At 41.0% G+C, this 14,305-nt stretch overlaps 1 protein-coding gene across 8 annotated transcripts in view; it reads left to right on the top strand.

Moving 5' to 3' along the window:
• USP49 (ubiquitin specific peptidase 49) overlaps positions 1-14,305 on the top strand; it is a 104,513-nt gene that overhangs the window by 22,103 nt on the left and 68,105 nt on the right. For 5 of the 8 annotated variants that reach the window (XM_001085366.5, XM_077999976.1, XM_077999972.1 and 2 more), the window contains exon 3: positions 4,535-4,608. The gene's annotated coding sequence lies outside the window, so the exon portion shown is untranslated. Of the gene's footprint in view, positions 1-1,957; positions 2,117-4,534; positions 4,609-14,305 lie in introns of all 8 variants that reach the window. The other 3 variants (XM_077999977.1, XM_077999975.1, XM_077999971.1) reach the window with 1 other exon arrangement.

Below are 14,305 nucleotides of genomic sequence, written 5' to 3' on the forward strand. Positions count from 1 at the left end.
GTAAAGGGAAATAATAGGCAGACTAGAAAATTTTGTCTGTGTTTCGTATCCAGCCTCTCCATTCTTTGGTCAGTATGTACTGAAGCACCTACTAAGGACAAGGCACTTTTTCAGACATCAAAGGTATTACTATCACAATAAGTAAGACAAGATGCTATTTCTGTCCTCCAGGAGCTTACAGGGCAAGGCACTTACAGATGAGGTACAGCATAGGTTAATAAATGTTTGTAGTTTGGAATGTGCCACGTTATTGAGCTTGCTGAAAAAGGTGTAATCTTGGTTAAGTTTATTTACTGACTTAAATGTATTAATATTCTCTTGGTCCACTTTTTAAACTTTAAAACATATAAAATGTACATTAAAATATTTTTAGATATAAAATATATTTTAAAATATATAACTATATCATAAAATATTTTAAAATATATAACTAAATCTTAAAATATATATAGATAGTATATTTATGTGTATTTTTAAGATAACAGGTCTATTCTACTTGGTAAGTCATCTGAACATTCCATACCTTACTACATTAATATTAGAGAGCTATCAAAGAAAGGGCATTGCTGCTATCATGTCACCCAGAAGTTAGTTTTTGGTGCCTGCCTCCCGCCTGCCTGCCTGCCTGCCTGCCTTCTTTCCTTCCTTCCTCCCTCCCTCCCTCCCTCTCTCCCTGCCCCCCTCCCTCCCTCCCTCTCTCCCTGCCCCCCTCCTTCCCTTCCTCCCTCCCCCCCTTCCCTCCTTTCCCTCCCTCCCTCCCTCCCTCCCTCCCTCCCTCCCTCCCTCCTTTCTTTCTTTCTTTCTTTCTTTCTTTCTTTCTTTCTTTCTTTCTTTCTTTCTTTCTTTCTTTCTTTCTTTCTTTCTTTCTTTCTTTCTTTCTTTCTTTCTTTCTTTCTTTCTTTCTTTCTTTCTTTCTTTCTTTCAACAAGGTGTCACTCTGTCACTCAGGCTGGAGTGCAGTGGTACAATCACACACAACTCACTGCAGCCTTGACCTCCTGGTCTCAAATGATCTTCCTGTCTTAGCCTCCCAAGTAGCTGGGACTACAGACTTGTGCCAAAACACACAGCAAATTATTTTTTGTAGAGGTAGGGTCTCCCTGTGTTGCCTAGGCTGGTCTCAAGCTCCTGGGCTCAAGTAATCTTCCTGTCTTGGCCTTCCAAAGTGCTGGGATTGCAGATGTAAGCCACTGCTCCCAGCCTGGTATATTTCTTTTTTTTTTTTTTTTTTTTTTTGAGACTGAGTCTGGCTCTGTCGCCCAGGCTGGAGTGCAGTGGCCAGATCTCAGCTCACTGCAAGCTCCGCCTCCCGGGTTTACGCCATTCTCCTGCCTCAGCCTCCGGAGTAGCTGGGACCACAGGCGCCCGCCACCTCGCCCGGCTAGTTTTTTGTATTTTTTAGTAGAGACGGGGTTTCACCGGGTTAGCCAGGATGGTCCCGATCTCCTGACCTTGTGATCCGCCCGTCTCGGCCTCCCAAAGTGCTGGGATTACAGGCTTGAGCCACCGTGCCCGGCCAGCCTGGTATATTTCTAAAGAGCAGAAACCTGGGTTTGAATCCTTGCCTTGCCACTTATTAGCTGTGGAACTTATGTATGCCACAGTTTCCTCATCTGTAAAATTGGAATAAAAATATCTACCTCACAGTTGTTGTGAGGATTGAATTTGTTAATATATGTAACAGCACTTAACTGTGTTTCTGGCACACATTAAACACTGTTATCAGTGTTGCTGGCTATAATAATAATCATCACCATCATCATCATTGTTATTATTTGGCAGAATAAGAGTAAATTGGGTAAGGTTTCAAGAATGGATTTTCTCCTTTTCAAGCCCTGAAAATTGCTTTAAACCAAAGGTAGATAAAGGAAGAGAATTAAACCTTTGTTGATCATCAGCTATGTGCCAGGCAGTACACTGGTGTTTTACTTGCGTTCTCATTTATTCCTTACACCAGTGCTGTGAAGTAGATTAGAAAACAGGCTCGGAGAAGTTAAGGAAGGTCTTGTAATAAATGGACACCATGATGATGACTGGTCTCTGTTACTCCACATCATGTGCTCTTTTCTTGCATGAGCCAGACAGCCCCTGAGAGTTCAGCATGTTTCAGTAACAGGTAAGCTTGGAATATGGCCTCCTAACTTTGGGAACTTCCTTTCTAATGACCGTTTAAAGGAATGTCATCCACATTTTTAGTTAGTTCCTACTGTAGTGATTTGTTTTATGTCTGTAATTTCAGTTCCCACCCATTTAAAAGTATATTGCAGTAGTGTAAATGATATAAGTGGGACCTGGATAGAAAATATTTGAACTGTGGAATCTTATTAATAGTTTTCAGTATTGAGCTGATTTATTATAATTTCCCAGTGTTCAAGATTACCATCGTAATTATTGAAGTTGCTAATCTTCACATTTATTAATATAACTTGCCTAGGGCTTTAAGCCTAAACTCCATATGGTTACGTACATATCCTAGGTGCTACTTGGTATGGAACTGATTATTATAGTCAGCTTTGAGGGAGCATCCCAAATTAATTGGAATAACTTGGTTTTAAATGTAATTAAGTTAACTTTAAATTTTTTGGTGTTCTTATATTGAAAGTAGGGTCATTTGAGGGACATTTTATGGATGTGAAACCCCTATCCATAAAGTGTCAGCTTAGCTTTTCATGGATATGGTTGCCTCAGAACCCCCAACCTAGAACTAGAAGTTGTAAGCTTTCCCTAAAAATATTTATTTGCTGGGTTTCATGATCTTGTAACCTCTTATGCTTCCTGGGACCTACTTTCTGGCCTCATGCCACTGATTTGCACCATAGTGCACCCACATGTGAAACTTGGCTCCCTCTTTGATTTTCAGAAAGGCACTATTCACACAGGGCATTTGCAGATTATGTGTACCTACCTAAAGAAAGGGGCAAAATAGAGGTGGAGTGAGCCTTACTTTGCATTAATGTAAACAACTTCCCTAGTAAAACATTCCTGTTCTTAAAATGTTTTCAGACCTCCCTTGACCCAAGAGCTTCACCCCCACCTAATCCCAGCTCTGCTCCATTATACTAACTCTTTTCTTCTTATTCTTTCCCTCTCCTCCTCATTCTTCTCCCCATTCCTTTCAGCGATATAAAACCGAATTCTTCCCTGTCTAATGCAGAGCAATTTCCCTTTCTTGACAACCATTCTAGGATCTTGACAGCCAGCCACTCGGCAGCGAACCACCTACTCCAAGGGAACTGTACATGAGTGATGGGAGCCCATATTATGGGAACATATTTTCTTTTCTTTTTTTTTTTTTTTTTTGAGATGGACCTCACTCTGCCGCCCAGGCTGGAGTGCAGTGGCATGATCTCAGCTCACTGCAAGCTCCGCCTCCTGGATTCACACCATTCTCTTGCCTCAGCCTCCCGAGTAGCTGGGACCACAGGTGCCTGCCGCCACGCCCTGCTTTTTTTTTTTTTTTTTTTTTTTTTTGTATTTTTAGTAGAGATGGGGTTTCAAGATGTTAGCCTGGATTGTCTTGATCTCCTGACCTCATGATCCGCCCGTCTTGGCCTCCGAAAGTTCTGGGATTACAGACATGAGCCACCGCACCCAGCCGGGAACATATTGTCTTTTTTCTTTTTTTTTAAAAAAAAATATATATTCTCCAATTATAAAACTTTTAATTAAAAAGTAAATTGTAATGTCGATAATGCAAACTTGTTAAGGGCAGAAAGATAACACATAAGGCTGTCACTTCACACTTGGAGGGTTGCACAGCAGGCGCACAAAGGCGCTCCTCACTTCCCAGACAGGGCGGCGGGCGCCTGGCCGGGAACATATTTTCTTAAAGTTTCTTCCAAGAGGAAATCTGTGTTAGCTGTTAGGGTGACACAATAGAGAATCTTCTTTCCTCTTACAGTGGTGGCCCAGCTTGCCGATCTCAAGCTTAATACTGAGTCCTGCTTCCTGAAAAAGTGTCAGAAACCTTAAACATTCTTATACATGTAATTTGTCCAAATCATAAACTCTAGATGTCTTTGGCTAATATATTGTCCTTGTGTACAGAATATATACCGCTTTTAAAGAAGCATGCCGCTTACATATAGGTCATAAACCCACTTAGCACAAAAGAGTCACCTCATTCCATCTTGTTATTTTATATTTCACTTACGCTAAAATAATTTTAGCTTTTGATATTCAGGTATTTTTGTTACCATGAATTTGTGTGTTTCTTTTCTGAGTTTCAGATTGTATGCAAATATAATGTGTAATTTTTAAGACCTAAAATAAATGCAGCAGTGCGTTTTTCAGGAAGTAAACCTTTAATACTTCCATTGATCAGTCTACCCATAAGTGACTGACTCTTTGGTTACTCTTAGCTAAAAAGAAAGATCACAGTTTTTTTCACTCTTACATCAGTTTTAAGGACTTGTCGGGAGTTTAATACATTGTAATATACTGGTCCTTTTTTGAATTTGTAATTACAATTCATGAAATTGCTTTTTTCTTGCCGTGTATTAGCCCAGCCTTACAGATGGTTTCCCACTTGTAGGTAATAGAGAAGAGGAAACCTAACCAATGACTGTGGAATAATATGGAAGAAGATGGAAAAAACTTGTTTAATGGGTAAGAAATAAAAACTGTAATAAAACATTATTAATGAAAGCTATTTGTAATAATAGTATTATGTGTGGCTGAGGTTGGCATACTATGAGGGTAACTGATCAGTTACTGTTTGTCTTACTCCATTCTGAACTTTCACCGCTTACTTTCATCTTAACCTTGTGAATTTTTTAGTACCACGAATTAACTTAAGCTATAAGGGGACACAGCCATATTTGAAGTTAAAATGGGATCTAAAGACCAGCAACCATACTAAAACAAGTCTAGGATAGGTCTTGAAACTTATTGGTGGCAAGACAGAGCTCATATCTGTCATGACCTGTCAAGAATAATTATCTACCCCTTCTTTTTCTCCAAATGCTATCATTTGCTATGTTCGTCCCACCACGGGGATCCTGTTCATTTGAGCAAGTGCAGATGTGTGTCTGGTGGTAATCAAATATAATTCTACTTTGGGAGGTTGAGGTGGGAGGATGACTTGAGGCCAGGAATTCTTTTATTTATTTATTTAGTTTTGAGATGGAGTCTTGCTCTGTCACCCAGGCTGGAGTGCAGTGGTGTGATCTCAGCTCACTGCAACCTCTGCCTCGCGGGTGCAAGCAATTAATTCTCTTGCTTCAGCCTCCTAACTAGCTGGGACTACAGGCATCTGCCACAACCCCTGGCTAATTTTTGTAGAAACGGGGTTTCATGGTGTTGGCCAGGCTGGTCTTAAACTCCTGACCTCAAGTGATCTGCCCACCTTGTGCTGGGATGTGCCTCCCAAAGTGCTGGGATTACAGGTGTGAGCCACTGCGCCTGGCTGAGACCAGGAATTCTAGACAAGCCTGAGCAATATAGCAAGACCTCATCTGTACCAAAAAATAAATAAATAAAAAGCCAGGTGTGATGGCTAGCTACCTGGGAGGCTAAGGTGAGAGTATTGCTTGAGCCCAGGGAACTGAGGCTGCAGCGAAGTATAATCATTCCACTGCCCTCCAGCCTGGGCAACAGAGTAAGACCTTCTTAAAGAAATGGGATTCTACAGAAAGCCCAGTAAAAGGTTTGACTAAGTTTATGAGATATAAAATTTTTTTAAATTATGCAAGTTTATACATTCATGTCAATAATTTAAAACTACCAGATAACTACAATTCTCTACCTGAATCTTACCCTCCTCCCAGAATCTATAAGTATATGGCATGTATTTGTGCAACCTTCTTTGCCTAGTGGTTAAAAACATGGACTTGGAGCCAGACCATTTTTAACCAGTCACTATTAACTTGACATTTGGGCATGTTATCTCTGTGCCTCAATTCCTTGGATATAAGGTGAGGACAATAAAATGCTATCTCATAGCAATTGATTTGTTAATCCATATAAAAAACTTGAAATAATGTCTGGAACGAAGTAAGTGTTCAGTAAATGTTAACTATGATTCTCATATGTATCCCAATTAGCATTTTTATGTACCAGCCATCTACACATAAATTTTTCTCTGATACATTCTAAGAGTTAAACCATCTCAGATAAGGTTAAACATGGTGGCAAAAGCTTTTTAGTTTTTTTCATGAAAAATTTTCTTTTTGACTTCATCTCTAAGTATGCTGCTAGACTATGTGTGAGAATAAAGTTCTATACCTTTACCTTTTACTGTATATCTTATGGTGTATATGATATTTATAGGCCGGGCGCGGTGGCTCAGCCTGTAATCCCAGCACTTTGGGAGGCCGAGACGGGCAGATCACGAGGTCAGGAGATCGAGACCATCCTGGCTAACACGGTGAAACCCCGTCTCTACTAAAAATACAAAAAACTAGCCGGGCGAGGTGGCAGGCGCCTGTAGTCCCAGCTACTTGGGAGGCTGAGGCAGGAGAATGGCGTGAACCCGGAAGGCAGAGTTTGCAGTGAGCTGAGATCTGGCCACTGTACTCCAGCCTGGGTGGCAGAGCGAGACTTCGTCTCAAAAAAAAAAATATATATGGTATTTATTTATAAATAAACAACTATCTTCAGGCTAACATAGGTTCATCTTGCCTGTAAAGGTGTCTTGTAAAGCAGGATACACAATTCTCTTGTTTCTAGATAGCTATGTCAAATGCTGTGTTGTGTTTCTGTCAATCTATTTTGAAGGATGTGCCTTCTTGAGTTTTTTTTCTTTTCTATTTTTTTTTTTTTTTGAGATGGAGTCTTGCTCTGTAGCCCAGGCTGGAGTGCAGTGGCGCAATCTCAGCTCACTGCAACCTCCACCTCCTGGGTTCACGACATTCTCCTGCCTTAGCCTCCCGAGTAGCTGGGACTACAGGCACCCGCCACCACACCAGGCTAATTTTGTTTCTGTATTTTTAGTAGAGACGGGGTTTCACCGTGTTAGCCAGGATGGTCTCGATCTCCTGACCTCGTGATCCGCCTGCCTCGGCCTCCCGAAGTGCTGGGATTACAGGCGTGAGCCACCACACCCGGCCTCTATTTTTTTTTTGAGATAATCTTCCTCTCTTTCCCAGACTGGTATGCAGTGGTGCAGACTTGGTTCACTGCAACTTCCACCTCCCATGTTTAAGCAATTCTTGTGCCTCAGCCTCCTGACTAGCTGGGATTATAGGTGTGTGCCACCGTGCCCAGCTAATTTTTGTATTTTTAGTAGAGATGGAATCTCGCTATGTTGGCCAGGCTGGTCTTGAACTCCTGGCCTCAAGTGATCCTACCTCGGCCTCCCGAAGTGCTGGGATTACAGGCATGAGGTACTGCATCCAGCCTGAAGTTTTGTTTTTTTTTTTTTTTCCTTTTTACACACAGGATCATAGTAGTTATTTTATTTTTTATTTAATTTAAAGAGACAGAGTCTTGCTGTACTACCCAGCTGGCCTTTAACTCCTAGACTCAAGTGATCCATCTCTCTGAGCCTCCTGAGTAGCTGGGACTATAGGTGCCCACCACTGTACCTGGGCTAGAATCATAGTAGTTTTGATCATATTTCTGATACTGTTTGTATGGCTTGTCAGCACTTTCTTAGGTGGTATAGACAATTAACTATTTTAAGAAGGAAGAACACTTAGAAACAGTAATCTATTTTTATTGTTTCCTGTTATCTCAGTGTTCAAAAAAAAAAAAAAAGACTAGGAATAGAAACAGGCCAGGCGTGGTCGCTCACGCCTGTAATCCCAGCACTTTGGGAGGCCGAGGCAGGTAGATCACCTGAGGTGAGGAGTTCAAGACCAGCGTGACCAATATGATGAAACCCCATCTCTACTAAAAATACAAAAATTAGCCAGACGTGGTGGCGCATGCCTGTAATCCCAGCTACTTGGGAGGCTGAAACAGGAGAATTGCTTGAACCCAGGAGGCAGAGGTTGCAGTGAGCTGAGATTGCGCCACTGCACTCCAGCCTGGGTGACAGAGCAAGACTCTGTCTCAAAACAACAACAACAAAACAGAAACAGTAATCTCTTTTTAGTATTTCCCTCTTGAATTGCTCTGGATTAGATTAGATTATTATGGACTATTCTATCTGCTGTGACTATAGATAGTGAGGCTATTTTAGAAGGCTAAAATATAAAAACAAGTTGGCTGGGCACAGTGGCTCACGCCTGTAATCCCAGCACTTTGGGAGGCCAAGGCGGGCAGATCACGAGGTCAGGAGTTCGAGATCAGCCTGACCAACATGGTGAAACCCCATCTCTACTAAAAATACAAAAATTAGATGGATGTGGTGGCACATGCCTGTAATCCCAGCTACTCAGGAGGCTGAAGCAGGAGAATTTCTTGAACCCGGGAGGTGGAGGTTGCAGTGAACCAAGATCGCGCCATTGCACTCCAGCCTGGCAACAGTGAGAGACTCTGTCTCCAAAAATAAAATAAAATAAAAATAAATAAATAAAAACGGAAGTTAACATTTACTAGTATGTATTGTGTCTCAGACAATGTTTTAAGTGCCTTACTCATTTATTTATTATCTCATTTAATCCTGTCACTTATAAGGTAGATACTGTTACTGTCTTCATCTTAAAGCTGAGAAAAGTGAGGTGCAGATTGATTAATTTGCCCAAAGTCACATTGCAAGTGGCAGCTTCAGGATTTAAACCTAGGCCTATGCTATTGACCAGGGAGTGCTGGCCTAGTTAATAACTCTTATAAGGTTTACTATGGTTGTGAGAATTTAAATAAGACATAAAAACCAAATATCTCCTGAAAAAGTCTCCGTAACTATTGGGTTTTGTTTGCCTGTGTGAAGAAAAATTTGAAATCTTGTATTTTAAGTATGGGAAACATGGTATGAGATGATTATTCATAAATAATTATTTTTCTTGACCGTGCTTAAATGAATATTGCTGTTTTGCTTCATTATGAATCATTTATAGTATATAGAAATTACCTAACTAAAGAACAACATATGTTTAGAAGGGATTAGAGTTGATTTGTAGATTGCCATTTAGCTGCTATTCATAGAAACATGCAGACAGAAAGATTGAACTGCGCAGCAGTTTGGAACTGATTGATAATTGGAAATTGCTCTTTCATCCTGTTAAAGAATATTTGAGTGACAGCAGAAAGTTGTACAGCAGAGGAAAAGCCAGGAGAAAGGTGACTTACAGGTCATATCATTAGAATGTGATGGCCTAAAGAGTAAATGTGCATTAGCAATTGACATTTATATAGGAACTAGGAGGAAGTGTTGTATGTGGTTTTTGTTCTGGGGTCTGACTTTTCTTCAAATAGCAATTCATTTCTTGTTAAAATACGGTGAAGTACAGAGTAAGCGACAGTTAAAGTAACAACAAGTACACTAGTAAAATGTCTTGGCCCGCCTGTGAGTATGGTTGCAGGTAGTCAGTGATGTTTTCCTCTTTTTCTCTCCATGTTTTTTTACCCCTTTCCCTTGTTTGAGAATCTCTTCTGAATATTGATGAAAGTTATGGCTCTTATTGTACATATCTTTTAAAACAATGTCTTAAAGGGTGGTCTAGGGGCCCCTCAAGAACCTTTCAGGGGCTGATGAAGTTAAAACAATTTTCCTAACAATTCTAGAATTTCTACCCTCATTCTCTTACAAGTGTGCAATGAAGTTTTCCAGAGGCTACATAATGTACAATTGACTGAACGCAGAAGCAGATAGGAGAATATAGCTGTTTTCCTTAACCTAGACTTTAAAAGATTAACAAAAATGTAAAATAAGGCCACGCTTCTCATTAGATTTGCTGTGATAAGCTCTGTGGTTTCTTTCTATCTCAGAACATTGTAATGATCCCAGTGTGGGCTGAAAGTCATGATGTCTCTCCCACTGATAGGTACCAAACTCAGAATGTTGTTTGTATGAGTTGCTCCCAACTTTGGACAGGCCCTTTCATGTCCTTTCAACCTTTTGTTTTACAGTATTAACTGAACACCTACTGTGTTCTAGCCCTGTTCTATTAAAGCAAAAAAATCTCTACCATCATGGAGCTTATGTGCTATTAACAGCTTCCATTTTAGCCTTTGAGTTCTTTGCCTAGACACAGTTGCCTCTTTAGGGGAATTTCAGAGTTGATAGCACTAGTGTGTCTCAGTGGCTGAGTGCTGAGGATAGAGTGGCTTGACATTTTGCGAATTTTGATTGTTAAAAAAGGCACCACACAGGGCCGGGCACAGTGGCTCACGCCTGTAATCCTAGCACTTTGGGAGGCCGAGGTGGGTGGATCACGGGGTCAGGAGATCGAGACCATCCTAACACTACGAAACCCCGTCTCTACTAAAAATACAAGAATTAGCTGGGTGTGGTGGTGGGCGCCTGTAGTCCCAGCTACTTGGGAGGCTGAGGCAGGAGAATTGCTTGAACCTGGGAGGCGGAGGTTTTTCCGTGAGCCGATATCGCACCATTGCACCCCAGCCTGGCGACAGAGGGAGACTCTGTCTCAAAAAAAAAAAATAAAGGCATGCTTTGGAAGGTTGAGGTGGGAGGATTGCTTGAGGTCAGGAGTTCTTTTTTTTTTTTTTTTTTTTTAGACGGAGTTTCGCTCTGTCACCTAGGCTGGAGTGCTATGGCGCAATCTTGGCTCACTGCAAGCTCTGGTTCCCGGGTTCACACCATTCTCCTGCCTCAACCTCCCAAGAAGCTGGGACTACAGGCGCCCGCCACCATGCCTGGCTAATTTTTTGTATTTTTTAGTAGAGACGGGATTTCACCATGTTAGCCAGGATGGTCTCGATCTCCTGACCTCGTGATCCACCCGCCTCGGCCTCCCAAAGTGCTGGGATTACAGGCGTGAGCCACCATACCCGGCGAGGTCAGGAGTTCTACACCATCCCGGGCAACATAGTTAGACCCTGACTCTGGGGGGGAAGAAAAAGGCCAGGCATGGTGGCATGCACCTATAGTCCTAGCTACTCAGGAAGTTGAGGCAGGAGGATAGCTTGAGCTCAGGAGTTCGAGGTTACAGTGTGCTGTAATCACATCACTGCACTTAAGCCTGGGCAATAGAGCAAGACCCCATCTCTTAAAAAAACAAAAAACAAAAAAACAAACAAACAAAAAACAAGCCGAGCATGGTGGCCTCATACCTGTAATCCCAGTATTTAGGAAGGCAGAAGCCAGAGGATTGCTTGAACCCAGGAGTTTGTTTGAGACCAGCCTGGGCAATATAGTGTGACCCGCTCTCCAAAAATAAAAATAAATAAAAACACAACAAAGGCACAACATGGTTTAGGATTTTTCAAATTTTACGTGGAACCCCAGAGTAACAATAAAGATGGGCCTGTCCTCTTATTATTGTGGTGATTTTACCTTGTTTTGCTTTCAGAGTTAGTGCTAGTTTTGTCAAGAAATAAAGAAAATGAGGGCTGGGCGCGGTGGCTTATGCCTGTAATCCCCGCACTTTGGGAGGCTCAGGTGGGTGGATCACCTGAGGTCAGGAGTTCAAGATCAGCCTGGCCAACATGGTGAAACCCCATCTCTACAAAAAATACAAAAATCAGCCGGGCATGATGGCGGGTGCCTGTAATCCCAGCTACTTGGGAGGCTGAGGCAGGAGAATTGATTGAACCCAGGAGGCAAAGACTGCAACAAGCCGAGATTGCACCACTGCACTCCAACCTGGGCGACAGAGCAAGACTCCGTCTCAAAAATAAATAAAGAAAAAAGAAAAAGAAAAAAAGAAAATGAGATACCAATGGGTGTTAAATTTATTCTTTTTTTTTTTATTATTTGAAGAAAAATATTCTTAAATGCATGAGATTTTCTTTTCCTGGTGAGTTGCTCCCCAAACCCTGTAATTTATTTAATAGACTTTTATACAAAAAGATATGACTTGGCTCATTAGATTGAGTCACTTAATACCGACTTGAAGGTTAACTAATATGGCTGTCAGACTCTTTGCTCACTGGCTAGATGTCTGTCTTATCACTCACTAACTTCAGCCATTTCTAAATACTGACAACTGGAATACCATTAGAATATTAATGGAAAAAGAAACTGACATTTAAAACATGAATGACCCAAATTTTTTTCCAAAGATTAAGTTTAAAATACACTTTAATAGAAACTTTTTTTTTTTTAATTGGGTGGCATTTTGGCCTTCCCTTCATTGAAGGTATGAAAGGAGATTTTTTGTTTGTTTTGTTTTGAGACGGAGTCTCACTCTGTCACCTAGGCTGGAATGTAGTGGCGCCATCTCTGCTGACTTCAATCTCCACCTCCCGAGTTCAAGTGATTCTTGTGCCTCAGCCTCCTGAGTAGCTGCAATTACAGGCATGTGCCACCATGCCTGGCTAATTTTTGTATTTTTAGTAGAGACGGGGTTTCACCATGTTGGCCAGGCTGGTCTCGAACTCCTTACCTCAGGTGATCCACCTGCCTTGGCCTCCCAAAGTCCTGGGATTACAGGCATGAGCCACTGCGCCCAGCCCTATTTTTTCTGTCCTTATGAATTTATGCCCTTTAAAAAACCCCTTTGTTGTGATTTTAAGAGAGAAAAGAGGTAACTATATTCATTCTGCTTTGTTTTACTGGAAGCCCAGGGTTTAACATATATTATCAAGTGCATGCAAAATACTAAGACTTGTGTTAGACATTTGGTCTTTTCTCTAATTTAAAAATCCCGTCAAATTATGTTGAGGTTTATGGCCAGGTGTGGTGGCTCAGGAAATCCTAGCACTTTGAGAGGCTGAGGTGGTAGGATTGATTGAACCCAGGAATTTGAAACCAGCCTGGGAGACACAGCGAAACTGTCTCTACCAAAAAAAAAAAAAAAAAAAAATTACAAAAATTAGCCAGGTGTGGTGGCACATGCCTGTAATCGCAGCTGCTCAAAGGGCTGAGGTGGGATGGTCACCTGAGCCTGAGGAGATCAAGGCTACAGTGAGCTGTGATCATGCCACTGCACTTCAACGTGGGTGAGGGTAAATGAAAAACAAACAAACAAATAAATAAATAAATAAATATTGAGGTTTCGAAAATTCATTTACATTAATGTTCATCTAATTTTTTGAGCACCTTTTATATGCTAGGTACTATCACATACATTATTTTATATAATCACATCAACTCTGTGAGAACATTAAGACAAATTCAGGAAAGTTAAATAATAAATTTAAGTTATACTGTGCCTAGCTATTGGATATCAGATAGCTGATGTGGTTTTTAAGCAGGAGAATCAGTATAGAATGAAAATGCTGTTTTTGTTTAATAACATGATAATACTTAAGATTTACTGTAGTAGATCCAGAAAGATTGGAGGCATCAAGATCCACTAGCAGTTAAAACAGTAATAATGCAGGCATGCAGTGTAAGGACAGATTTGGGACAAGGGGATAGCAGTGGAAATGGGGAGGGTGACGAGGTTCAAGAAGTCAAGAAGCAAGGGGGGCATTTGAATTCATACTCTTAAATGAGCTATCATAACAGAGAGCCTAGACTAGGATCTAATACTCCCCTTTCTGAATACAAATTAGTAGGCTTTGTAACTGACTTGATTGTGACATGAATAAGGAGTTAAAGAGGAAGTCAGGTTTTCACATCAGGTAAATAGGAGTGCCATATCTAGAACTGGAGGAAGGTGGAAAGAAGTGCTGAATTAAGGAGCAGTTAGTACATTCAAATATTAAGCATGAGAGGCCGGCTTAAGCGTGAGAGCAGATTACAGGCTGCTGTGGCTCATGCCTGTAATCCCAACAGTTTGGGAGGCTGAGATGGGCAGATTGCTTGAGGCTAAGAGTTTGAGACCAGCCTGGCCAACCTGGTGAAACCCCATCTCTAATAAAAAACAAAAAAAATTAGCCAGGTGTGGTAGCGCATGCCCATAATCCCAGCTACTCTGGAGGCTGAGGCATGAGAATTGCTGGAACCTGGGAGGTGGAGGTTGCAGTGAGCCGAGATCACACCATTGCGCTCCAGTCCGGGTAACAGTGAGACTCTGTCTCAAAATAAAATAAAATAAATAAGTGTGAATTTTATGGTTGGTTAAATATATGATCATCTAACATGTCTTCTGTATTCCTTTGTTTTTTGATATTTGAATGTGCTGTAAACATATCATACACTATTTAAAAAATTGAGTTCATTAAATCACATTGTTTCCTTAATGTGCTCTTATTTTTAAGCTGATCTTTTAGTATTTTTAAACCTGTAGTTTGAGGACCATCTTTTCCTTTTGAAACCATGTACTCTGATTTCATTAGAACACAAAATATTTTTACAAATCAATTTTACAAGGTTGAGAGCCCAATAGAAAAGACATGAATTGACTGGACA

This window comes from Macaca mulatta, chromosome 4, assembly GCF_049350105.2.
Source record: "Macaca mulatta isolate MMU2019108-1 chromosome 4, T2T-MMU8v2.0, whole genome shotgun sequence".
Classification (NCBI taxonomy): Eukaryota; Metazoa; Chordata; class Mammalia; order Primates; family Cercopithecidae; genus Macaca; species Macaca mulatta.